A 26,600-nucleotide genomic window follows, 5' to 3' on the forward strand; every position below is an offset into this window, starting at 1 on the left:
GAATTTTCTCATGAGAATTTAGCCTTTCCCCTGACCCTTCTCGATCAGAGTCTCTACTAACCTTATTGTCCAAAGTGTCTCCATTTTCCACCTCATCCTCATTGACATCCAAGACAGGCTCAGAAACATTAGAAGGGGGAAACACTATAACAGCTTCAGGGTGAAACTCTGGATTCCTTGGATTATTGGCCTTGCTAATTCTGGGAGGATTCTGCTTTGATCTGCCAGCCCTGTTGACTCTGGAATTGGAATTTCTGTTGCTCGATAAATCTTGAACTCTTTTGGTGTAACCATGATAATTTGGACTTTGAACTTGCATTGCTCCCAGCATTTGATGTGCGATATAACATTAAGCCCCAGGGAATTTAGCTCTTGGTTGCTTGCATGTTATTATCGGGATTTGGTTTGAATATTATATTATCTGTTTATTGGGACTTGGCATAAACACAAGACAAGTAGTCATGCTATAACTCAATTGACTGCATCTTAGGGAATCTTGAGATTTATAGTTTTGGGGAAGGTTTTGGAACTCTCTGCTAGAACTATGTTCTAATATTACAGTTTAGGAGGGTGATCTAAACCTTTCCAGCAGAGAACATGGAATAACTCATCAGAATAAATATTCCAAAATTCCATTATACTGAACCACTGTAAATGTTAGTATCAATACACTTTGAGCCTGGCTCAAGAGAACTTTGTCAGTATCGCTAGCTGCCTGAGAGGTGGAAACATAAAAGATAAATTATTTTCCAGCAGGGATATGCAATTATATTAAAGCTTCACTGTGCAACTGGTAAGTGAACCTTGTCATTTGTCTGAAATATCAGTGGAACTGTTCTATTTCCCATATATCCATATTAAACAATGCACACTTTACTCCTCTGTGTGAAATAACTGTTTGGTCCATTTCTGTCATTCCACTTCTATAATGTTTGGAATCTAATGTGATGGAATCCAACTAGCATAGAGAAGGAACAAAAATCTAGAAGAACTGGGGTTGGGAGGACAAGGCAGCCAAGAGAAAAAAAAAGGAGAGAAGTAAAGAGGAATAGACAGACAGAAATTGAGGTCAGGCTCCCAATTTTGTGTCCCTCTTGATATGGCTGTGCAACAGATTTTTTTTCCTATGACTATGGCTGAGATTGTACACTGGGGCTGAACAATGAAATATTCACATCTGGAATGATGTATTGATTGTACTTTATAATTCCTGCCTTGAATGGCAACATTGCTCAGTTGAATACACACTGAAATGGGTAATGTGATATACACTAAAATGTGCTCCGATATCAATGTGCATCCCATTTGGCCACCCATACACATCCATTCTTACAAGCATCCCGTGTGCAACTTCATCTGAACATTCAGTTTTACCACATGTGCAACTCCACTTCCACAACCTTGAACATTGAGTTCTAGGAAAAAAGTGTGAATCAGTGCACACTTGAAAATGAACAAAAGAATGAAAAGGGGGGAAATGGATCATGGATTATTAGTCTGCTAGTTGTTCACTCCATATCCATCCCACCTTTCTGCTGAAAACATTGCTTGGGGACAGGAGCATCCAAATAAGAACAGAAAAGCAATCAAAACATGAAAGCAAACTGAAAATCTAATTAAAATGCATCCCTCCACCAGTTAAGACCACTTGAATAGCAACTCAGATAGAATACCAAAATACTTTTTCAATAATGCCACTGCACTTGGAACCATTCACAATTCTGATTGGCTTTTGATCTCAGCTGCAAAATAAAAGTGGGATACAAACAAAAAAAATATCATTTAATGTAAGGGGAAAAAATCCAACTGATTCAACAAATGAAATTGTGCAGCAACAATACTTTCCTATACAGTAGGTTTTTGGTAAGATGCAAAAATAGTGCTGGACATGTACATAAACCTAATAGGCTTGGGTAACTACGCAAAAATTTGGTTCTAAACTCGTTTCGTTTTTAGGGGGTTTTTGCGTTTCGTTTTTTAAAAGAATTCTGAAGTTTTTCTTTAAAAAAGTTCGAAATATACGAAATTTCGTAAAATTACGAAACAATTACGAAACAATTACGAATGGATTCGTTAATGGCGGCCGCGATTGCGCAATATGCTAAAAAACCCTCCAAATGGGACAGGGGGAACTTCTGAAGCTTCCCTCTCCCTCTGTTGTTGACTGTTGGTGTGATAATTTATTTTTATCACTGATAAAACAAACAACAACCCTAAAACTTGCACCAGACATACGGAAACAATTTCGAAACAATTTCGAAACAATTTCGAAACAATTTCGAAATAAATTGAAAAAATTGTTTCGATTTTTAATTACTCCTGCATGGCTCAATATCGGATCGTAAGCTAATTTAAATACGAATTAATAACGAATTATGAAATTAACGAACAAAACCGCCCAAGCCTAAAACCTAGCTCCCACGTGGCTATGTCCAGTCGGCCATCTCTTTGTTGATCTCACAGACCTTGCTGTAAGTACATTGGCAGAACTTCACAACCCACCAGCTTCAAGTAAGATTTCAACCTTTATCCACCAGTAGAAGGAAAATGGTGATTTATTTAGCTAAGGTTTCTGTTGAAAGTATTACAAAGTATGCAAAATTATATTGTTTATTGAATGTATTTAGTTATGTTTGGTTGGTGGGTTTCTGCCTTTAACTGTTGGAATGCTTGTTAGTTTGGGTCTTGTCAATTGGATGCAGGTGGGGCTCATTACTGTTGTTATTATAGTTTGCATCTGCCTGTAGTCTCTGGTCTGGTCTCTGAGTGTTTCTTTTTGTTTCTACTTTGAAGCTGTAATAAAGTAAGCTTCTGCTGTAGTATGAATATTTTTATTTGATATCATAACTCTGCTGACCATTTCATTGACAGGGAAGTTCCAAAACCTGTAAATGGTTACTGAGAAAGCTTCTTTACATGTCCCCACCAAGTTAGCTCAAGAAAACATTTACATTACTATGGAGGAAAGGCACTTCAGAGTGCAGAGTTTATCCATTCTCAAATATGCATTCCTCCAGCTCAAATATTATTTAAAATCATAGAATCATAGAATCAAAGAGTTGGAAGAGACCTCATGGGCCATCCAGTCCAACCCCCTGCCAAGAAGCAGGAATATTGCATTCAAATCACCCCTGACAGATGGCCATCCAGCCTCTGTTTAAAAGCTTCCAAAGAAGGAGCCTCCACCACACTCCGGGGCAGAGAGTTCCACTGCTGAACGGCTCTCACAGTCAGGAAGTTCCTCCTCATGTTCAGATGGAATCTCCTCTCTTGTAGTTTGAAGCCATTGTTCCATTGCGTCCTTGTCTCCAAGGAAGCAGAAAACAAGCTTACTCCCTCCTCCCTGTGGCTTCCTCTCACGTATTTATACATGGCTATCATATCTCCTCTCAGCCTTCTCTTCTTCAGAAAATATCTATTTTAATACGAATAAGGGAACACATAGGTTAAGCTAATGGTCACTGCAAAAATAATTTCTTTTTTTTTACTTTCTTGAGACATTTGAACTGAAAGAAGAATAAAAATCAAATAGGAGATATTAGTTTAGCCAGTTGTCCAAAGACATGATATAATTTTAATAAGAAAAGAAATTAAAAAGCAAAGAATGTGTAGAGGTGTCTTGGGGAAAGTTTTAATAAGGAAATAGTGGATGTGATTTGCAAATAAGTTAAATCAGAATACATTAACTTGAGCCAATTCTATCCTATTCACACTTACAGGAAGAAATTATCTTACTTCCATTAAGTCCAGTATTAGCAATATTTTCAGCAGACTCATTTGTGATTTTTGCTTGTCTTGAGTTCCCCTATACAGAGCCTACAAAGTTTGATACTGTTCCATTATCTGGGCAAACTACAAAAGGGGGCATAGAAAGAGAAACGAGTTGAAGGAGGAAATCCATTTCCCCCATTTTTTCTGGATATCCCCTGCCCTTTCTCATGTCAAAAACTATAGTTGTTTCAATGATAGCTACATGGGTGGGGAGAAACAACAGGAAAACAGGGGGAAATGATTTACTCTTTCAATAATAATAATAATAATAATAATAATAATAATAATAATAGACTTTAATTGAAGTCAATAATCAGAAACTTTTCAAAGCACAGCAGACAAAGAATCAGTATAAGAAAACTGCACTCCAAACCAGAGCTGACAGCTGGTACAACAAAGCATTGCATCCTTGACAGAATTGAAGGAAAAGTTGATGAGGAGAAGACCTGTTTATGGCTCACAAATGGAACCCTGAAGAAGGAGACAGAAGAAGGCCTGGTTCTTGCAGCCCAGGAGCAAGCCACCAGAACAAATGCCATTAAGGCCAGGATTGAAAAATCAGCTGATGACCCAAAATGCAGACTGTGTAAGGAAGTTGCTGCAAGGAAATTGCACAAATGGACTGCAAACAGAGGCACAACTCTGTGGCCCAAATGATTCACTGGAACTTATGTCCAAGTACCACCTGCCAGTAGTAAAGAACTGGTGGAATCATAAACTTGCAAAGGTAGTGGAGAATGAACACACAAAAATACTGTGGGACTTTTGAATCCAGATTGACAAAGTTTTGGAACACAATACTCCAGACATTAAGATTGTGGAAAAGAAAAAAGTTTGGAACTGCAAAGGCTCTGGCATAAACCAATACAGGTGGTCCCAGTGGTCATCGGCAGACTGGTTGCCGTGCCAAAAGATCTCAGCCAGCATTTGGAAACAATAAACATTGACAAAATCACGATCTGTCAACTGCAAAAGGCCACCTTACTTGGATCTGCACGCATCATTTGAAAATACATCACACAGTCCTAGACGCTTGGGAAGTGTTCGACTTGTGATTTTGTGATACGACATCCAGCATATATATCTCGCTTGCTGTGACATATTGTGGCTTTATGTCAGTAAAATAATAATAACAGCAACAACAGCAACAACAAAACTTTAACTCTCGATACAACTATATATACTATACAGCCCTAATGTAGGATGTGTGCTCTATGTTTTTTTCCATTAAGACCAGTTACAAACTTATGGCTTTGGGCTGTAGGGCAAGGCACAGTGACGGCATCATTGAGCTCTGATGGACCATGTAGACCTTGCATTTTCCCCTTGTGAATGTTCAGTGGCACATTCTTTAACAGACCAATCTTTCACAATCTGATAACACTGCTCTTGGGATGCTTAGAATGCCACAAGTATCTGCAAAAGACCATTTAGGCCAATTAAGTGAAGTAGCCTCTAAAGAAAGCTCAGCTTGATTATAACATCAAGCTGGTTGTGAAGGGTTGATATAAATATATATGAATAGAAATTAACGAACTAAACATTCTGTACGGGGATGAAGCAAGATAAACAGGAGGTGGTTGAAGGTACTTGGCATTTGCAGCTCTCCTGGATTCTTGATTTCAAGTCCTTCAGCATTCATGCATTGATGAGGAAAGTTATGATAATTTCCATAATGATGCCGAGCATACAGGTTAGATTCACAGCAGGTGGCTCTCTCCTTCAGCCCAAATCAAGACTTGCAAATGCCATTGTGTCTTTAGTCCTCATTTCTAGATTATTAATAGGCATCTGCACATGGTATTATATTAATAATTCCCTTTGTGTGTACTGCCTAAGAGGCTTATCTCTGTGAAAAATCAGATCTGGGGCATATTTAACAAGTCTATTTTGTTGAAGAAAAATGTTTTTTACTAATATTTTATACCAGACGGTGCATAAATGTTTGAGCTTAGCTGAAACTGCAGTTTTCCAAGTGGTTACTCTAGTTTAACCTGCACTTATGGCAATATGTATTTTGTTAGAAGGATCCTGGTTAGTGTATTGTTATTATTATTATTTTGGGTGCACAACAATATCACTGTCCACAAGAACTCTAAACTCCATTTCTTGGGAAAGAATGAGTAGGCACATGGAAACAGAACAGGAGACTTGGATTGTAAACACACACACAAATGAGGGGAAAAGGAACAATTTTTTATCCATCTAAGAAAACTATTTAGACCAAGGATAGGGAACTCTAGGGTTCTAGGGGAATGAGTTAGCCCCCAGGAAAACCTGGCAAATTCACCTCCTGCTGCACTCCTCCATAATGAAATCATTTTTGACTCCAAATACTCTCAGTTGGGTATGGAAAATGATCTTAACAGATTGGAGAGATGGGCCAAAACAAACGAAATGAAGTTCAACAGGGACAAATGTAAGACAGTCCATTTAGGCAGAAAAATGAAATGCAAAGATGCAGAAAGGGGTGGGGGGGGGGGTGCCTGGTTCAACAGTAAAACATGTGAAAAAGATCTTGGGAGTCCTTGTGAACAACAAGTTTCAAACCACACCTGGAGTACTGTGTCCAATTCTGGGCACTGCAATTGAAGGGAGATGTTGACAATCTGGAATGTGTCCAGTGGAGGGCAACTAAAATGATTAAAGGTCTGGAGAACAAGCCCTATGAGAGGCAGCTTAACTTTCTGGGCATGTTTAGCCTGCAGGAGAGAAGGCTGAAAGGAGACATGATTAGGGCCATGTATAAAGACATGAGGGGTCATCTTAGGGAGGAGGGAGCAAGCTTGTTTTCTGCTGCCCTGGAGACTAGGACGTGGAGCAATGGCTTCAAACGACAGGAAAGGAGATTCCATCTGAACATTAGGAAGAACTTCATGACTGTGAGAGCTGTTCAGTAGTGGAACTCTCTGCCCTAGAGTGTGGTGGAGGCTCCTTCTTTGGAGGCTTTTAAACAGAGCTTGGATGGCTATCTGTCAGAGGTGCTTTGAATGTGATTTTCCAGCTTCTTGGCAGGGGGTTGAACTGGATGGCCCACAAAGTCCCTTCCAACTCTATAATCTCTATGACAGTATTCCCTTTGCCAGCTCCAGTGATTGTTTGGATCTTCACCAAAGATCCTTTCAGAGATGATTGCCTCTGGGTCTTGTTGGCCATTTAGATGGGGCACACTTTTAGACTTTGGACCACTGGTAAAAACAAAAACAGCCATTTTTTGGAGTTAGTATTACCTTTTGCTGTTATCTAGGGCTTAAATACCCCAAGGGCACCGCAGATCCCATCTGATTTTGGAAGCTAAGCAGGGCCAGCCTATTTAGTACAACTGCTGCCACAAACCAGATGCAGCGCACTATGTTTCAAAGGGAAAAAATGGCAAAACCTCTTCTGGGTAGTCCTTGACTAAGAAAGTCACTATTACCATGTTGCAGTGTATGCATCAGGAATAGACCCTGCCAGAGAGAGAAAACTGTATTACTTGCCCAAAGGATGGTGCCAATGGTGCTGGATTTGATGCCCATGCCCCTTTGACGTGACTGTTGAAGCTTACACTTTAGGAACTTTTAAGCAGAAATTCTTCTGGTTGTTCCTAACTAGATGATAAGCAATTAATTGACTAATGGTGAGTCTGCATGTAGGGAGATCACACAGTAAACCATATAGTTGAAGTGAATAGTAGGAGTAATATCTTTGTGACAGTATGTTGCAACCTTCTCTCACATCATGCTGCCAATGCATAACTACTGCAAAGTAACAGCAAAGAGGTTTCAGCCTAGTTTGGTTTTTGCTGACTCTTTTATATGTATAATAAAGCCATGGTTGGGTTACATAGTGGCAAAGGTCTCTCTCTCATGTGTGTGTGTGTGTGTGTGTGTGTGTGTGTCTAACTAGATAGCTAGCTAGATAGATAGATAGATAGATAGATAGATAGATTAGATAGATAGATAGTAGGCTTGGGTAACCACGGAAAAAATTGGTTCTAAACTCGTTTTGTTTTTAGGGGGCCCTTGCGTTTAGTTTTTTTTAATAATTACGAAATTTTCCTTTTAAAAATTTTGAAATATACAAAATTTCATATAATTATGAATCAATTTGTTAATGGCGGACGCAATTGCGCAATATGCTAAAAAAACCTCCAAATGGGACAGGGGGAACTTCTGAAGCTTCCCTCTCCCTCTGTTGTTGACTGTTGGTGTTATAAAACAAACAACAACTATAAAACTTGCACCAGACATGCGAAAATAATTATGAAATAATTACGAAATAATTATGAAATAATTACGAAGTAATTACGAAATAATTACAAAATAATTATGAAATAAATTGAAAAAATTGTTTCGAATCTAATTTACTCCTCACACTATTCCTGCATGGCTCAATATTGGATTGTAAGCTAATTTAAATACGAATTAATAATGAATTACGAAATTAACGAAAGAAACCGCCCAAGCCTAATAGATAGATAGATAGAGAGACAGACAAACAGACAGACAGACAGACAGACAGACAGACAGTGTTTGTAGTGGCAGCTAATGTACATTTAATCTAAGCTAAAGATATCTAGAAATTGATAAGCTCATTCCCTTTCTTATGAAGCAGTTAAGTGTAGTAAGTGGTAATTTCAAAAAAGGCAGGGATACAGACCACCAGCACCATCCATTAGAATGCTTTTCAAATGCTATTTTCCAAGCCAACCTCTTATTATATATCTTTCTGCAAAATTAATTGAAGCCTTACAAAAAGCAGTTGTTCACTCATCCAGCCTGAAGCTTAGCTCTGTTTAGTGGATGCTTTGCTATGAAATATTTAACAAGGATATTAGAGACCTGTGAGATTTTTGCAGTTCCAGTAAAAATCTGTTAAAACAGACTGAAAGTAAGAAAGGGGAAGGGGGGAGAGACATTTAGCAGTTTTTCCATCATTATATGCCAGTCAATGTCAACACCTCTTAAGAATAGGTTTCAATGGATTTAGGAGATACAATGCCAATTTTCAAGAAGGAAAATCCTTTCACAGACTGCAAGAGGCCAAGATGGAAAGTAAGAGGGAAATAACATTTAAAGATATGGGGAAAAGTATTAGAACCATAGAATTGGAAGAAACCACAAGTGCCATCCAATGCAATCCCCTACCATTCAGGAAAATACAACCCAAGCTCTCCTGTCAGATAGCTATGCAGCTTCTGTTGAAAACTTTCACAGACTCCATCAGAATCCCAAGCATAATATTGCAATGCTGAACAGCTCTTGCTACTAGGGGTGGATCTAGACAGCCCCCTTATTGCTGAAACTTCTGCAACAAAAAGGGGACTGTCAGACAGCTTTCTGGGCAATCCAGAATTAATTCACCAGAAACCAGGAAAACTCAGGTTTGTAGTATATTAATTTGATAGCCCCTTGCAATAGTAAGGTGGAATCTCTTTTCCTGCAATTTCAACCCATTGCTCCATGTTCCATGTTCTAGGCCAGGGGTCCACAAACTAAGGCCACAAAATACGGCCCTCGAAGTTCATTTACCTGGCCGTTGCTCAGGGTCAACCTAAGTCTGAAATTACTTGAAAGCACACAACAACAACAACAACAACAAGAACAGCAATCCTATCTCATCAGCCAAAAGCAAGCCCAGACTTCCCATTGAAATACTCATCTATATAAATAAAAATGTAATGTTTGTTTGTGGGATTAACATAACTCAAAAACCACCGGACAAATTGACACCAAATTTGGACATAATACACCTATCAGGCCAACGTGCGACTATCACTCATAAAAACACTGAAAAACACAGTGGAAGAGAATTAAAAAGCCAAAAAATAAAAAATACATTACAATGCATATGCAAAACCACACATATACATATACACAAATATATACACACACAAAGCACATATACACAGACTGGGTCACAGCAACGCATGGCAGGGGACAGCTAGTCTTCTATATAAATAAAAATGTAATGTTCGTTTGTGGGATTAACATAACTCACAAACCACTGGACGAATTGACACCAAATTTGGACACAATACACCTGTCAGGCAAACAAGTGACCATCACTCATAAAAACACTGTCAGAGCAACTTCCCGCTTCAACCAAGAGACTTTGGATTTATCTTGTTGCTTTTCATGCTCGTGTTTCAGGACTTTGTCATGTTCTCATGGGACTTTGTCTTGCTTATGCCTTCATGGATCTTGTTTGCCTATGTTGCCTTGGATTGAGCTTTTGAAATATATTTTTGCTTTTTAAACTTTTTATCTTTTCTTTTAATAAAACTACAAAGACTACTTCTGGTGTGTTCTTTGGTGTCATAAGCAAGGTGGTTCTGATCTGAGGTGCGACAATTATTACAAATGTCTAGACCAGTCTCTTTTCTGGGAGCTTTGGCCCTTTTCAACTCTATTTAAAACCTTTTTCTGTCCCTAATGTAGAATTAACCTCTCAGTGGACTCTTCTTGTACATATATCATCCATGGGTGGTATGTGTCTCCTAGGGGTGTGTAATTCGAGAAAAATCCCATGATATTTTTGTTGCCTATTTTTAGCTCCCCCCCCCCAATTCTGTTTTTAGAGAACTTCCTGAATTCAGGAAGGGTATCTGATTTGGTTCATTGGTGTCAATGGGGAAAATTTAGAGACTCATTTCTTTATCATTTTTTAGACCTATGAGCATGAAACCTGCCTTACTTGTAGGTCATGTTGCAGCTGCAAGTCTGCCAAGTTTCAGATCGTTTCACCAATCCATCCATTTTTCGGAAATTTTTAAAGTTTTTACCATAACATTTTTTTTTTAAAAAAAGAACCCACAAGAGGGGGATCTGGGAATTGAAGTCCCAAGTGCATGCCACAAGAGGGGAGGAGAATGGACACGGTCAACCAGGCCTCTGATTGGCTGAGCAAGAAAGTGAGAAATCCAGAGAGAGAACAAATTTAACTCCCATCAAGCCCTGGAAGAAAGCACAGAGGCTACTTCAATGCCCGCACCACACAAAGTGCTGCTGGGAAAGCAAATTCTGACCAGCCTCATTAGCCCCATTATCTGTTTTAACGAAAGTTTTGGCTCCCCTCCTCCCAGTCTTGTTTTCATGCATTCAGCAGATGATATGTTATGATGTATTTCTCTGTTGTTTTGTGTCTAATGTTGTATTATTTTTGGGCTTGGCCTCATGTTAGCTGCCCTGAGTCCCCTTTGGGGAGATGGTGGTGGGTTATAAATAAAGATTTTTAAATAAAGAGCTTTAAGAGGGGAAAAGTCTATGTGAAGGCGGCCAGTTGAGAAAACAGCCCAAGGGCAAGGAAGAAGGTCCTCTTGTTTCTTGGGCAGAGAGGCATTTGGGATGGAGGGGGGTGGCGTCTCATCTACGCTGGAATCGGTCAGAGAACTTGGGAGACTTGGGAACTGTCAGTGGCTGATCGCTGCCCTTGACTTCCACATTCTGGTATTTGCGGATGGAGTTGGCTTTGTGCACCATCTCTTCTCTGAGTCTGGCCACCTCCTTTCTCTCACGCTCCTCCTCAATGTGCCTCACTTCCTCTTGGAGGGCCTCCTGCTCGGCCTGGCGCTTCTCGTACTCCTGCCGCTTTCGGGAGCACTCCTCTCTGGTCAGCTCAAAGCCCTCCGGAGTTATAAGAGTCTTGCAGTCCTTCTTTGGCACAAAAGGCTCCTGTTTGGCCACAATGCTAGGCTGGGCCTTGAAAGAGGCAGCCTCCTTCTGCTTCTTCATCTCTTCCTTTAGCTGTTGCTGCCATATTTCTTGCCAGGCGGCCCCTCACTTGTCAACTGCCAGCTGGAAGGGCTCTGGCTTCGTGGGACTCTTCACCTTCTTCTCTGGCAAGCTGACGTGATCAAAATGGGGCGACTTTGGTGTTGCAAGTGTGACTGGATCTTTAACCTTGGCTGTAGTGACATACCTGTTCAAGAGTATTTCACCCAGCTTCACCCGCTGAGCAAGATAGTCTTTGTTTCTTTTGAGGAGGTGGTTCTTGCTTGCTGGCCAAGACAGCAGCATGTTTCTCCTCCTGGCTTTTGGCCATGATTCTTCACTGGGCACTCTTCCGTTGAGCTGAGATCCTCCTTGCTGCTCTTGAGAAGCTGCTGTTGATGCCTCATTGGCTGCATCTGTCTGCTCTGTTGCAGAAGTTGGGTTGTTTGGGAGTTCGGTGCCTTTCTCGTTGGCTTTCATGATCAGCATGATGGTGTGTGGGAGCATAGCCCTTGCTGCTGAAGTTCTCTGAATGAATGCTCCTTTGGGAGTGCACAGCTGTGGTTTCTCAAGATCAAACCAAGCATTTTGTCATGAAACTCAGATGAAGGCAGAGGTATTTGAGAACATTCTTGAGAAAAAAATCAGTTAGACAGCATTGGAGAGATGAAATTGGAGACTGCTTCTCAAGTGTTTGTGCACCCTTGTTTCAGTTTATTGCATATGAGAAGATATAGAGCAGAAAAGGGAGTAGTAGACATCACTATGAAATACATCATATTTGTCACAGAATAGCTTTCCCCTGTTCACTGTTGCTCTGGTTTTATAAGCCTTTAGTGTATCTCCCACTGGTAAAGTTAAAACATGTCTTTTTAAGAGCTGTTTTTATCACATCAAAAGGATGGGTATTAAATGCAACAGAATGGAGGCATAGAACCGATTTGTGAACAAGCTTCCAGATCAGGATACTAATGGACAGGAAATAATAGTCAATTGGACTTCCCTCTCATCCTACTGATTACGATATCCAAAAGAGTTCTTGCCCTAAAAGCTTGATCAGTTTATCCATCCATATGGGGAGGGGACGTGACTCATTGGGAAGTATATCTCAGGTGAAGGGCAAGGTCACAATGCAAATGCATCATTATGCAAAACGATACTACCTGAACAGTTCTCTAATTGTAGGTGCATAGCCTGAACAAAAGTCCATTACAGACATCTATTTCTGGAATGCATTTGCTTTCCACTCCATTGGCATTTTATATTATGACTCCTACAAAGCCAAAGTAATAGGCAATCCAGGCACGGGCATGATGTGGCTTGTAAAATTTGATCGGCTGAACATAAGATTAATAATTTTCCTTTAACCTTCATTACATTCATTTTTTTTCCTTTTCTTTTAAGCAACAAGCAGTCATCCAGCCAAGTCAGAGATGCCTGCACAACAACACACAGAGGACATTGTCAACTGTCACCACCTAAGAGCAATAGCTTATCTTTTTTACATTAATTATGAAGTAGTTTCATCCATGGTTATGATCAGAAGACATTTGGAAAATGTGATGTTTGCATAAACAGAATGATAAACAATATACCATTGTGGGTAATTCTTCCAGGACGATTAATCCAGTGTGAGAAAGAAAACACATGAATATGGTGATGTAGTTGTTTGAGTGAAATTCAATTCCTAGCACCAGCTAACATATGTAGGCCCCTCAAATCAATGCAGCTTATGTAAGTGTTGGCTTAATAGGTTCCCAATTATTCTTTGGGTTGGCTGTAATTGGGACTAAACAATTGATTTTAGCTATACATTTTTCATCCAAGTGCAGTGGGTTCTTTTTCATCTAGAAGACCAGAGACATTTTGAACAGTGAGAACAGAAGCTACAGGTTGAGTATCCATAATGCTTGAGACTGGAAGTGTTCTGGGTTTTGGATTTCCCCCAGATTTTGGAATACCTGTATCTGTAAATATATATTCAATAAGACATCTCTGAGGTGAGTCTTAGAGATTTTTCAAGTCTAAAAACAACATTCAGACATTTATACTTCATAATACATCTTATATGTGTCATCTTAAGGCAATCTTATATACAATCTTTTTACTAATGTGGTGCATGAAACAAAGTTTGTGTACATGGAACCATCAAAAAACAAAGGTGTCATTATCTCAGACAACAATAATAATATAAAACTTTATTTGTACCCCGCTACCATCTCCCCAAGGGACTCGGTGTGGCTTACATGAGGCCAAGCCCACAATACATCAGTAAAAACAATAACAACAATAATACAAAACAGTAAAATAAAACTCATAAACAGAATATAAGCAATGTATTGTCGAAGGCTTTCATGGCCGGAATCACTCAGTTCTTGTGGGTTTTTTCGGGCTATATGGCCATGTTCTAGAGGCATTTCTCCTGACGTTTCGCCTGCATCTATGGCAAGCATCCTCAGAGGTCTGTTGGAATTAGGACAACTGGGTTTATATATCTGTGGAATGGCTGGGGTGGGGCAAGGAGCTCTTCCCTGCTGCAATTAGGTGTGAGTGTTTGGCTAATCACCTTCATTAGCATTTGAAGGCCTGCTTGAACCTGGGAAAGCCTGTTGCTGGGAGGTGTTAATCTGTGCCTGGTTTCTTCCTCTCTGTTGTTTAGCTGTTATAATTTTAGAGTTTTTTAATACTGGGAGCCAGATTTTGTTCATTTTCATGGTCTCTTCCTTTCTGTTGAAATTGTCCACATGCTTGTGGATTTCAATGGCTTCTCTGTGTAGTCTGACATGGTGGTTGTTGGTGTGGTCCAGCATTTCTGTGTTTTCAAATAATATGCTGTGTCCAGGCTGGTTCATCAGGTGCTCTGCTATGGCTGACTTCTCTGGTTGAAGTAGTCTGCAGTGCCTTTCATGTTCCTTGATGCGTGTCTGGGCGCTGCGTTTGGTGGTCCCTATGTAGACTTGTCCACAGCTGCATGGTATGCGGTAGACTCCTGCAGAGGTGAGAGGATCCCTCTTGTCCTTTGCTGAACGTAGCATTTGTTGGATTTTCTTGGTGGGTTTGTAGATAGTTTGTATGTTGTGTTTCCTCATCAGCTTCCCTATGCGGTCAGTGGTTCCCTTGATGTATGGCAGGAACACTTTTCCTCTGGGTGGATCATCCTCTTTACTCTCGTGGTTTGTTCTTGGTCTTGCAGCTCTTCTGATGTCTGAGATGGAATATCCATTGACCTGGAGAGCCCAGTTGAGGTGGTTCAGTTCATCTTGGAGGAGGTGGGGTTCGCAGATTCTTTTTGCACGGTCTGCCAAGGCTTTGATTGTGCTTCTTTTTTGACTTGGGTGATGGTTGGAGTTTTTATGTAGATATCTATCTGTGTGTGTGGGTTTTCTGTAGACGGTGTGACCCAATTGTTGATCTGGTTTGCGGTTGACTAGGACATCTAGAAAAGGCAGTCTTCCTTCATTTTCTTTTTCCATGGTGAACTGGATGTTTGGGTGGATGCTGTTAAGATGGTCCAGAAACCTGTTGAGTTCTTCATCTCCATGGCTCCAAATGGTGAAGGTGTCATCCACATATCTGAACCATATCGTGGGCTTTTTGGTTGCTGTCTCCAGGGCTTGTTCTTCAAAGTGTTCCATGTAGAAGTTAGCTATGACTGGGCTGAGAGGGCTCCCCATAGCTACTCCATCTTTCTGTTCGTAGAATTCATTGTCCCACTGAAAGTAACTGGTGGTGAGGCAATGGTGAAACAGAGCCGTGATGTCTTCTGGGAACCTCTGGTTGATGAGTGCCATGGCGTCTGCTACCGGGACTATGGTAAATAGAGATACCACATCGAAGCTGATCAGTTTGTCGTTTGTATTTAGCTTGAGATTGCTGATTTTTTCTATGAAGTGGGCTGAGTCCTTGATGTAGTGTGTAGTGAGCCCAATATGGCTTTGTAACTGTACAGCAATAAATTTTGCTAGGTCGTATGTGGGGGATCCAATGGCACTCACGATGGGTCTGAGTGGGGTGGAGTCCTTATGGATTTTTGGGAGTCCATAAAGCCTGGGTGGATGGGCTTCCGATTTACATAGCTGCTGTCGTATGTCAAAGTTTATTGAGGAGTTCTTAATCAGGGTGTTGGTTTTCCTGGTTATTTTGGCAGTTGGGTCTTGCTTGAGTTTTTTGTATATAGTAGGGTCCAGGAGTTTTCTGATCTTCTCCTTGTATATATAAGCAATAAACATTAATTAAGAATATACGCAATAAACATTAACAATAACACAACAATGTTTAAAAACCTATGGCTGGGCCAAATGTAATAATTAAAATTTTAAAATAATACTGAGCATGACCAGGTGAAATATAACTAGGATAGAATTTTTGGAGAGGAATCGGGCATGCAGACAATCCTAGATTACTAATAAAGTGCATTTAGGGACATATTGCTGGGAGTTTCCTTATTCTGGGAAGGCACCCTGGAACAACCACGTTTTCAGGCTCCGCCTAAAGACTGCCAGAGTTGGGGCATGCCTGATGTCCTTGGGGAATGAGTTCCAGAGTTGAGGGGCCACCACCGAGAAGGCCCTCTCCCTCGTTCCCACTAATCGCACCTACGATGGAGGTGGGAGTGCAAGCAGGGCCTCTCCAGATGATCAAAGAGATCGTGTGGGTTCATACACGGAAATGTGGTCACGCAGGTAGGCAGGTCCCAAACCATTTAGGGCTTTGTAGGTAGGAACGTGCACCTTGAATTGGGACTGGAAAATGAACGGCAGCCAGTGGAGTTCCTTAAACAGCCACATTATTTTGGATTCTGGAGTATTTTGGATTTTGAAATTCTAGATAAGGGATGCAAAATTCTGGATAAGGGATGTTAGTGAACCTGGTACTTGAGCATAAGATACACTATAGTCTCCTGGTATAGCCTTTGGGAGTCTGGTGCCATCTGCATGCCACAATGACAAAACAGAATACAAGTTGAAGTAGGTAGAAATGACTATAATAACCAAATCTCTCTGAGATATATATGGCAAATTTTTCCACAAAGCCAGAAAACATGCTCTCCATCCTTTCCCCCTTTGGCTGTCCACATGGTAATCTGAATACTTCCAGGATAACATGTGGCCATCCACCCCCCCCCCCCCAAAAAAAAAGAAACCCTTAAAAATAATTTAAAAAATCCACCAGGACCCATTTCCCTTCCTACCTGCGGGAACATACCAATGTCGCCCCAAAACATAGGGAGAGCCAGGAACCATTCCCCACCCCCTTCATTTCGGATGTCATTGAAATGTTCCATCAGAAAGAAGGAAAAGCCAAATGGCTCCCGGTAACTTCCCTTTTGATTTTTAGGGCTTTGTTGGGGGGGGTGGGGGGTGGGGGGAGAGGGTTGGAGCTCTCACAGTCAGTCTGAATCAGCCTGGAAAACATGGAACTACTGTCTGGATTGGCAGTCCAGACATTCGAAGTAGTGAGTTTATCCCACGCCTTCCAAGAAGGCATGGAATAAACCCACTATCAAATTAATTTGCCACAAACCAGGGTTTTCCTGGTTTGTGGTGGATTAATTCGGGTTTGTCCAGAATGTCATCTGGACAGGACCCTTTTTATCATGGAAGTTTCCACAATTTACAGGTGCTGTCTAGATGCACCTGTAAATTCCACTGTTGAACAGCTCCTACCATCAGGAAGTTATTTCTAACTTTTCCATGGAATTTCTTTTCCTGCAGTTTAAATCCAATGCCCCAGTCTCGGGTCAGCAGAAAATAACTGTGCTTGATCTTCCCTATAACACCCTTGAAATTATTTGAACATCACCTCCTCACCTGCACCAAGCTAAACACATCCAGTTCCCTAAGCCAGTCTTCATAGGTCTTGGCCTCCAAATCTTTTATCATTTTGATCACCCTTCTCTGGACATGTTCCAGCTTGTCAATATCCTTCTTGATGTGTGGTGTCCAGAAAGGGATACAGTATTCCAGATGAGGTCTGACCAAGGCAGAAAAGGAAGTTGCACACACCCAATCCATCCATTTAATTCTGTGGAACCAATTCCCAGAGAAGGAGACATTCTAAAATCATAATGCAATTTTGGATAAATGTCTTGCTATTTATTGAAAGAGCTTATATATGTCACCAGACATGAAATTTGATGAGAATTTACAATTCTAAACAGAACTATATATGCACTATGTTCATTGTCTTCCATAAGTTATAAAAGTTCCTACATATTTAAATCTATCCATTAAAATAAATATGGCAATTTATTGGTCCATTTTGACTAGTAAGTAGAGACAGTCTTGGCACATTTTGTTTTAAAAATTTCTTTATCTCTCTCTTGGGTGTTTTTCTCCCCCACCCCTAGGTTTCTACTTTTCTCCCTTGAAAAGAAACACTTTGTAAAAACTATCCACTGGTATTGTTCTCTATATAGTCTGAATTATACTTTCCTAGAACTGTTATGATCCATCAGGTCAGTAGCACACAAAATATTCCCTAAGCAATTCCCAGCACAATAGCTTGTAATGGCTCCAAAAGAGCTGTCATAGTCGATCATGTCAGTAAACAGCTTTGATACGACAGTGTTCCCTTGGTTTCTTTAGTTTATATGACAGGAAAAATGACTCCCAAATGTGACTATGGAACAGAGTGATTTTCTCTTTCTTTTCCCTATTTTATAGGAAGCATAGAAGAGAACTGGCATTGTGTATCACTTTGAGAGTCAGACCAGGAGACTAGTGGATCGGAGTTTGAATTACTGCTCAGTATTTTTTTAAAAAACTATTGGATGATCTTAGGCAAATTACATTATCAAAGATTTGGAAGGAGGCAATTGAATACCTATTCTGAATACAGCTTGCCAAGAAAATCATACAATAGGATTGCTGTTATGTATTTTATTGTGTTGAATTGTAGGCATCAAATGTATGCCGGTTGGAAGCTGCCCTGAGTCCCCCTTAGGTGGTTGAGAAGGGTGGGATAGAAGTACCCAAAATAAAATAAATAAATAAACTTGGAATCTACTTGAAAGCACATAACAGTAACAAGGAGAATAATTTTTATTCAAGATACAAACATGTAAGCTCACAGCAGCCGCTTCCAATAACGACACAGGACGCCAATCCGTAATCAATCAGGAACTTTTACTGCTGGACATTCATACACGAAGAAAGCCAGGATTGACCGGCAGCCGCAGGTCAACCTTTATATACCTTCCCTCACAATTGAACTCCCCTTTCCCGCCAACCGAGAGTCCCGTGCAATATTCCCCGCCAAATGCCAACTGCTTCCCCCGAGGTCACCAGCTGCACATTCTTATCAGCATTACATGTCAGGATCCTGGTTTTTAGCGCCAAAACTCAAGGCCTGGAAACCGGCTCCTGACACAAACATATATATCAGAGGTGGGCAGGTTAACAGGATACAAATATATATATCAGAGGTGGGCAGGACATATTTTTGCCACATTAAATATATATATATATATATATATATATATATATATATATATATATATAGCTATCTTAACTCAATAATAATAATAATAACTACTTTATTTTTATACCCCACCAACCATCTCCCCTAGGGGACTCAGGGCGGCTTACAAGGGACAAGCCCAAAATTACAATTAAAACACACAAATGAAACACTTTAACCAATTAAAACATCAGATAAAACAAATGCAACACAATTGAAAGCAATATAAAAACAATATGGCTGGAAGAAACATAGCTGAGGTACAGATTCAATGAGTAAAACCCTAAACAGTTCGGACTCTTCCTATCTTTGCAATCCCTTCCACATGTACCTGTGTGATCATTAAGATCTGTAGAGGAAGCCCTCCTTGCAGTTCCACCACTGTCACAAATGAGGTTGGTGGGGATGAGGGAGAGGGACTTCTCAGTGGATGCCCCACCCCAGCTTTGAAACACCCTTCCCAGGGAGATTAGGCAAGCCCCCATACTGTTCTCCTTTTGCAGGGATTTGAAATGTACATGTGGAGCAGACATGATAGCTTCATTTGGGGTGGAGGACCAATTATAAAGACAGTGATGATTCCGAAAGGGCACCTGTGTCTTCTAGACCAGTGTTTCTCAACCTGGGGTCCCCATATGTTTTTGGCCTAGAACTCCCAGAAATCCCAGCCAGTTTACCAGCTGTTAAGATTTCTGGGAGTTGAAGGCCAAAAACATATGGGGACCCCAGGTTGAGAACCACTGGTCTAGACTTTTCAGCATAACAGCAGCTAAGAAAACAGAATTTAGACATATGATTCAAAAGCCATTGCAGACATTAGAGTAAAGTGTAAACTGCTGCTGCTAATTGCCCATTAAAGGTTATTATTCTCTATCAATGAACAAACTGCATGAAATGGACAACTTTTTTGAATAACAAGCGATTGTGACTCATAGGTCAACATGAATCAAGTGAATTGGTGGCTTTCCCTTTTATCCCTCTGAGCCGCCACAATTTTTGAGATCAACTGAAAACACCCACTTCCCATTCCAGGAACATAACTGGGTTAATTTTGTTGCTTCTATTACAATAAAAAAATACAGGATACCTTTAATACACCTTGGGTTACATTCATTGTGATATATATTTTAAGAGTCAGTTGTGGAACAGCTTTATGTGGAATGAAAAATAAAAATAGGCACACACCCTCCAACAAAACTTTGCATGCTTGAGCCATGGCAATTAAAGTGGATCAGTCATGGGTACAATGTGGATCAGTCATGGGTAAACTTTGGCCCTCCAGGTGTTTTGGACTTCAGCTCCAAAACACCTGTGGGAGTTGAAGACCAAAACACCTGGAGGACTGAAGATTGCCCATGACTGATCCACATTGTAGAATTAAGAATAATTCTACAATGTGGACAAGTCATGGGCAAACTTCAGCCCTCCAGGTGTTTTGGTCAATTCCTCCAGGAATTGTGGGAGCTGAAGTCAAAAACACCTGGAGGGCTGAAGTTTACCCATGACTGATGTAGATGCATCCCGGTCTTCTGCTGAAAAGTTTTTAGCTGACCAGTTTGTCACCTCAACTTCAAGCTGTCCTTGTATTTATTGAGAGATACAACCATCCAAAGGTCCTTGAAGAAAAGTCATGGATTCTATTTGTTTTCAATCACTTTTCCCCCACCTTTCAAATCTCTTTGCCTTTCTCACACCAGACAACCTTGTCCTTGTCATTCCAACTCTATCTCTGTCATTTGCCTTAATGTATTTGGAAGGAGTACAATGCTTTGATTGGAGAAAAAAAATCGTTTTTATAGTGGAAGGATGAAGTAAAATTAATATTGGGGGAGGATTCTATTATGCGGTGAAAGTGTAGGCAGGGGACCTTGAATATGGGCAATTGAGGCTTTCTTTTTTTTAAAAAAAAATAGACTTCCAATCTTGGAGAGGTTAACAGGCTGTGAGAACGTAAGCGTGGAGATTCAGGATAATTTGCAGAGTTAGACACACTGTTATGGTGCCAAGTGATGAGTTTTCAAAAGGCAAATGTCTCTCGGCTGGATTGAACGCCAATCTAACCCAAGTGGCAGTTATCTGGAATCCAAAATAAGCTGATGTGTGAGGGTCTTCTATCATCATTATTATTTCTGAAATGTCAGAAGAATTCCTGAAGGGCAGCGCTATCATTTCCCTGCAAATGGTGTTAACAAGAGATTATACACCTCCTGGTTTCAGGAAAGAGACAACTATTAGATAAAAACTGGTGTGGGGGCAAGCCTGATTGCTTCATAACTATTGCAGTAATGGAGGAACAGGTAGAGTATCTCTTATCTGAAATGCTTGGGACCAGAAGTGTTTTGAATTTCAGATATTTTTGGATTTTGTGATACCTACATATACATACAGAATGAGATATCTTGAGGATAGGACCCATGTCCAAACACACAGAAAGTCATTTATATTTCATATATGCCTTATACACATGGCTTAAAGGTTAATTTCCTACAGGGTTTTAAGCATACTTTAGTACATGAAAACAAGTTTGTACACACTGAATCACAAGAAAGCTAAGATGTCCCTATTTATTTATAGCATTTATATTCCGCCCTTCTCACCCCAAAGGGGACTCAGGGTGGATTACAATGTACACATATATGGTAATCATTCAATGCCAATTAGAAATACAACGTATATAGACATACACAGAGGCTACTTAACTTTTTCTGGCTACCAGGGGAACTGTCGCTTTCATTGTCCATCTGCGACACTGATAAAGTATTTCCGTATTCCCCGCATGCTTTGCTGGAGTGCTTTTTGCTGGAATCTTTTTATGGCCTCATAAATTAGTTAATTAGCCTCCCCACACATAGGTGGTACCTAATTTTCCTACTTGACAGATGCAACTGTCTTTCGGGTTGCAAAGGTCGACAACAAGCTACACAATTGGCTGGTCACTCCCTCCGACCCGGGCTAACCTCGAACTCATTATCTTCTGGTCAGAGTGATCTTTATGCAGCTGACACTCAGCCAGCTGCGCCACAATCTCAGCCATATATGTTGACAATATTGTTTTTTGGAGTATTTTAGATTTCAAAATTGTGGATAAATGATGTTAACCCTATATTACAAAGTTCCAATTCAGAAACTGAATGACTGGTAATAGAGCTGCTTTACTAATGTGACAGATTTCCCCCAAAAGGTTACTCTTTCAGGTTTTGAAAAGTATTTTAGAGGTCTTTTTTATTCAAGTTTTATCCTACTGTTATTTTATCCTTCAGTATTAGAATATCAATGAGTAGAGAAACAAGAAAGGTAATGAGTAATTCTGCAACTTCACATTGAACAGTAGCAATGAATCACTTCTTGAAGGGACTACTTCACTTCAGCTGGGTTTGAATGTTCCTTCCTCAGAAAGGGGCAGGGGAATAGGAAAACATTCAGTAACTTGGTTGTTTTAGGTTTTTCCGGGCTATATGGCCATGTTCTAGAGGCATAATGCCTCTAGAACATGGCCATATAGCCCGGAAAAACCTACAACAACCCAGTGATTCCAGCCATGAAAGCCTTTGACAATACATTCAGTAACTTCTCATAGATGTAAAAAATTTCCAGCAAAGGATGATGATAGAATCATAGAATCATAGAGTTGGAAGAGACCTTGTGGGCCATCCAACCCCATTTTGCCAAGAAGCAGGAATTTTGCATTCAAAGCACCCCTGACAGATGGCCATCCAGCCTCTGTTTAAAAGCCTCCAAAGAAAGAGCCTCTACCACATTTCAGGGCAGAGAGTTCCACTGCTGAACAGCTCTCACAGTTAGAAAGTTTGTCCTCATGTTCAGGTGGAATCTCCTCTTCTGTGGTTTGAAGCTATTGTTCTGCGTCCTAGTCTTCAGGGCAGCAGAAAACAAGCTTACTCCATCTGAAGACTAGGATGCAGAACAATGGCTTCAAAATGGCTTTAAAATGGCTTTAAAATGATGATGATGATGATGATGATGATGATGATGATGATGATGAAGGAGATGGGGATGCCCATGGCTGACAGGAAAATTACAAAGTGCCTAGACTGAAGGAAATAATAGTACTCCCCTTAGCCACAAAGATGACGTTTCTGGAGTATAACTACTTTCAAAGTAAGTTCCGCACACCTAAACAGGAAATTACACTTTTAAGCCAGGAAAAGAAGATGTTTAAAATTTTGCTACATAGTGTTATTACAATTTCTCTGATGTTATATGGTTCCAAAATGGTTTGACAATTCTCCATCCTGAATCAGCATATGCTGATACTGGAATGGATTTGCAAGTTTATCCATGGATCATATCAATGTCAGTACTTTTTTACATATTGCACAAAGACGTATCTAGTTCTTCTTTCTTCAACATACATAATAGGGTTGTGTATTTGGGGTAAGACATGACCCGTTTTGTGTCCTGGCTTTTTGGTAGGAGCCTCAATCCATTTTTTGGGAGCCACTCGAAATTGGGAGGACAGATATCTGTTTATGGTTTGGGCCCCCTGAAGATCCATTTTCAATTAGACCATTATGGGAGGGAGGGGGGGGTCTTCCAATCCAGGCTCCTCTTCCTGGTGTGCACTTTAAAGAGGCTTCTTACCTGCTGTATCTACTCTAGAGGAAGTGATCGGCTGCAGGCGCTGGCAGGCGCATGCGCTTTCCAGGTCTGACCACTATGCCACACACATAATCTCCTTGGAAAGTGTATGTGTGGTGTTGCATGGTGTGCAGGCCCAGAAAGTGTGTGTACCTGCAGCCAAACACCTCTTCCTCTAAGGAGAGAGTGTGTGTAGCATGGTATGTAAGACCAGAAAGTGTGCATGCCTGCAGTGCCGACAGCAGCAGGCATTGTAGGTACATATGCTTTCTGGGCCTGCACGCCACACGCAATCTCATTCCAAGACAATGAGACAAGTTCTGGAAGGCACTCGGCTGCAGGCTCTAGCGTGCTTTCATGTCAAGTTGATTTTTGTGTGGGGAGGGTTTTCAATTTCATGCTCCAGGAAAAAAGAAAGAAACAAGAGAAACAAGAGAAACAAATTCCGCACACAACTCTACCACGTAACTAATTGCAGACAGTGTTGGGTGTTTCCTCATTCCACAAAATGCAGTGATTTTATGGAGTTTTGTGGTATGCACCATGGGAAGATCCTCCATGTTGTTGCCCTTCTGATCACCTTTGCCTTCCAGAACTTCTATAAGATGTATGGTATTTCAGTGGAGCATTATGTTCTACTATTCCAATTGGATCTTGGATATACATTCCCTCCTTCATATCCACCCTACTATATTTGGCTGAACCATTTTTAATCTTGTATTGCCAGGGAGTAATTAGATTCCTGATTAAAAGGGTAAAATGCTTAGCTAAGTTTGAATAATTGTCACTTATAAAGTTCCGAACAGCTTCCTTCTAATGCAAGTGATTCACAAGCACTCGACTTCTGAGCCCCATTAAGCCCCCCTTTAAAAATCTCCATGATGGATGACCTTACTAAATACTTTATAGGTAATTGAGTTTACAGTCAGAGTTTGGTGCAACACTTCCTTCTCCCATAAATCACACTTTGAATATGGGTTGCTGCATTTCTTACTTATCTGAAAATTTCATGTCTCATATATTATGTAAAATCAGCCAAATTTTGAACCCCACCCCGACTGGCTTGAAAACAACCCTACAGAACAGCAGCAAGGTATGCCAGGATCACATTTATAGACTGAGGAATGATTTCATCACAAAGGGCTGCCAGTCTAAGCCAATTTATTATATGCTGCACAAGTGTTAAACTGCCTTAAATCAATAGTTAAGAAGACAGGGGAATACTCGGGGCATAGTAAGTCATCATTTTAATGAAATATAGATTATTCCTAGACTATTAAAGAAGTGGTTGGGTGTCAGGGAAATGGTGCACATTTTTCCCCAACGTTAAACAAAACCCATCTATTTTAGTAGAACAAAATCAATAGATAGCCGCGACCTGCCATGTAACCTGAATGTGTAAGTAAATTTATAGGCAGAATTATCCATTGCTAAATAGACAGGTTTTGCTTAAAGGCCTGGGTCAGTTCACCTGATCCAATTAAAGGGATGGTTATAGGCAACTGAGAAGACGGAGACAGAAAAGCCTGTAAGAACTAGTGACATGTTTTGCTTTTCCCATACAGATGATATTTACCATCTGATAACTCCATCATTTCCCCAAAGGTAATTTTACTATAGTTTGAATACAGACAAAAAAACTGGGATCATGTTAGTGTCTCGTATGCATATCAGCACTCTATTTTGTTTATCTCTTTGTTTGTTGTATTGTCGAAGGCTTTCATGGCCGGAATCACTGGGTTGTTGTAGGTTAGCCTGGAAAAACCTACAACTCTTAGTTTGTTTTTTGATATCGTACTTGCTTCCCAATATGTGACCCAACATATCTCACAATTTTCATTAAAACAAAATAAATTTATAAGAGTGGATAATATAAAAAGCTTTTTTGATGGAACAAGTACATTAAAAGTAAAGGATGCTTGCCATAGATGCAGGCAAAACGTCAGGAGAAAATGCCTCTAGAACATGGCCATATAGCCCGAAAAAACCTACAACAACCCAGTGATTCCGGCCATGAAAGCCTTCGACAATACAGTAAAGGTAAAAGTTTCCCCTGATGTTAAAACTAGTCATGTCCAACTCTGGGGGACAGTGCTCATCTCCATTTCTTTTTTTAGTAGTAGTAAATTTTTATTACATTTCTATTCATTTTGTTACAAAAAATCTCTACAATTCATATAGTTGTTTCTTCTCCTTTCCCCCGTTGTGCTACCCATTGTGCTCCCCATTTCCGGAGTCCTTCTTTTCTTTATGATTCCATCAGAACCTCATTTCTTCTGGTGAGGGTTGGTTCCCATCTTCTTTCCTTAATGTTTCTTCAACAATTTTTTCCCATATACTTTCAAAATCATTATTCTTCCTGAGGCCTTTTCAAACTTTTAGATTACATGTTAATTTATCATTTTTTTTGCTAATTTCCAAATTTACTTATACCATTTTTCTATCTTAATTTCCACTTCACTTTTCCATTTTTTTTCCTATTAGTGTTTTCTTTTATTCCAATTGATAAATTCTTAAGGTGTCTTGCTCTCCATCATTTTTCCCAGTTTCTTTCTCCCATTTTCATTCCTAATTCTTCCTCCCATAGTTCCTGACTGCATGGAGTGCTCTTACTTTCCTGCAGAAGCAGCACCTATTGATCTATTCGCACTTGCATGTTTTCAAGCTGCTAGGTTGGCAGAAGCTGGGCCTAACAGTGGAAGCTCACCCAGCTCCCTGTATTCAAACTGCCAACCTTTCAGTCAGCAAGTTCAGCAGCTCAGCAGTTTAACCCACTGCATCACCAGAGGGCCCTTGTACATTACAAACATTAATTTAAATTAGCTTCTTTAAGGTAGTTATTACATAAAGTCTAAATGCAAATACAAGACACCCTATGAAGTGTGAACAGGAAGCTCTTTGCCTTCTGGTGAAAAGGGAGCAGAGAGTGAGCTACCCTAACTCTCCATGGGAAAATTCCACATTCTGGAAGTAGCCATTGAGGAGTCTCTTTCCCATATCCTTACCAAACATCCCTGTGATTGGAGCAAGAGAAAGCTGTCCTTGAGTTTCTTAACCAGGTTCATAACTATTTGAAGC

At 40.3% G+C, this 26,600-nt stretch overlaps 1 protein-coding gene and 1 pseudogene across 1 annotated transcript in view; one reads left to right on the forward strand and one right to left on the reverse strand.

The window, feature by feature from the left end:
• FAM135B (family with sequence similarity 135 member B) overlaps positions 1 to 7,739 on the forward strand; it is a 477,503-nt gene extending 469,764 nt beyond the window's left edge. Inside the window, exon 21 of the transcript XR_010909793.1 lies at positions 7,717 to 7,739. The gene's annotated coding sequence lies outside the window, so the exon portion shown is untranslated. The remainder of the gene's footprint in view (positions 1 to 7,716) is intronic.
• Positions 7,740 to 11,117: 3,378 nt separating this feature from the next.
• On the reverse strand, positions 11,118 to 11,954 carry LOC132773522 (targeting protein for Xklp2-like; annotated as a pseudogene).
• Between the last annotated feature and the right edge of the window lie 14,646 nt (positions 11,955 to 26,600).

Source organism: Anolis sagrei, chromosome 4 (genome assembly GCF_037176765.1).
Source record: "Anolis sagrei isolate rAnoSag1 chromosome 4, rAnoSag1.mat, whole genome shotgun sequence".
Taxonomy (NCBI): domain Eukaryota; kingdom Metazoa; phylum Chordata; class Lepidosauria; order Squamata; family Dactyloidae; genus Anolis; species Anolis sagrei.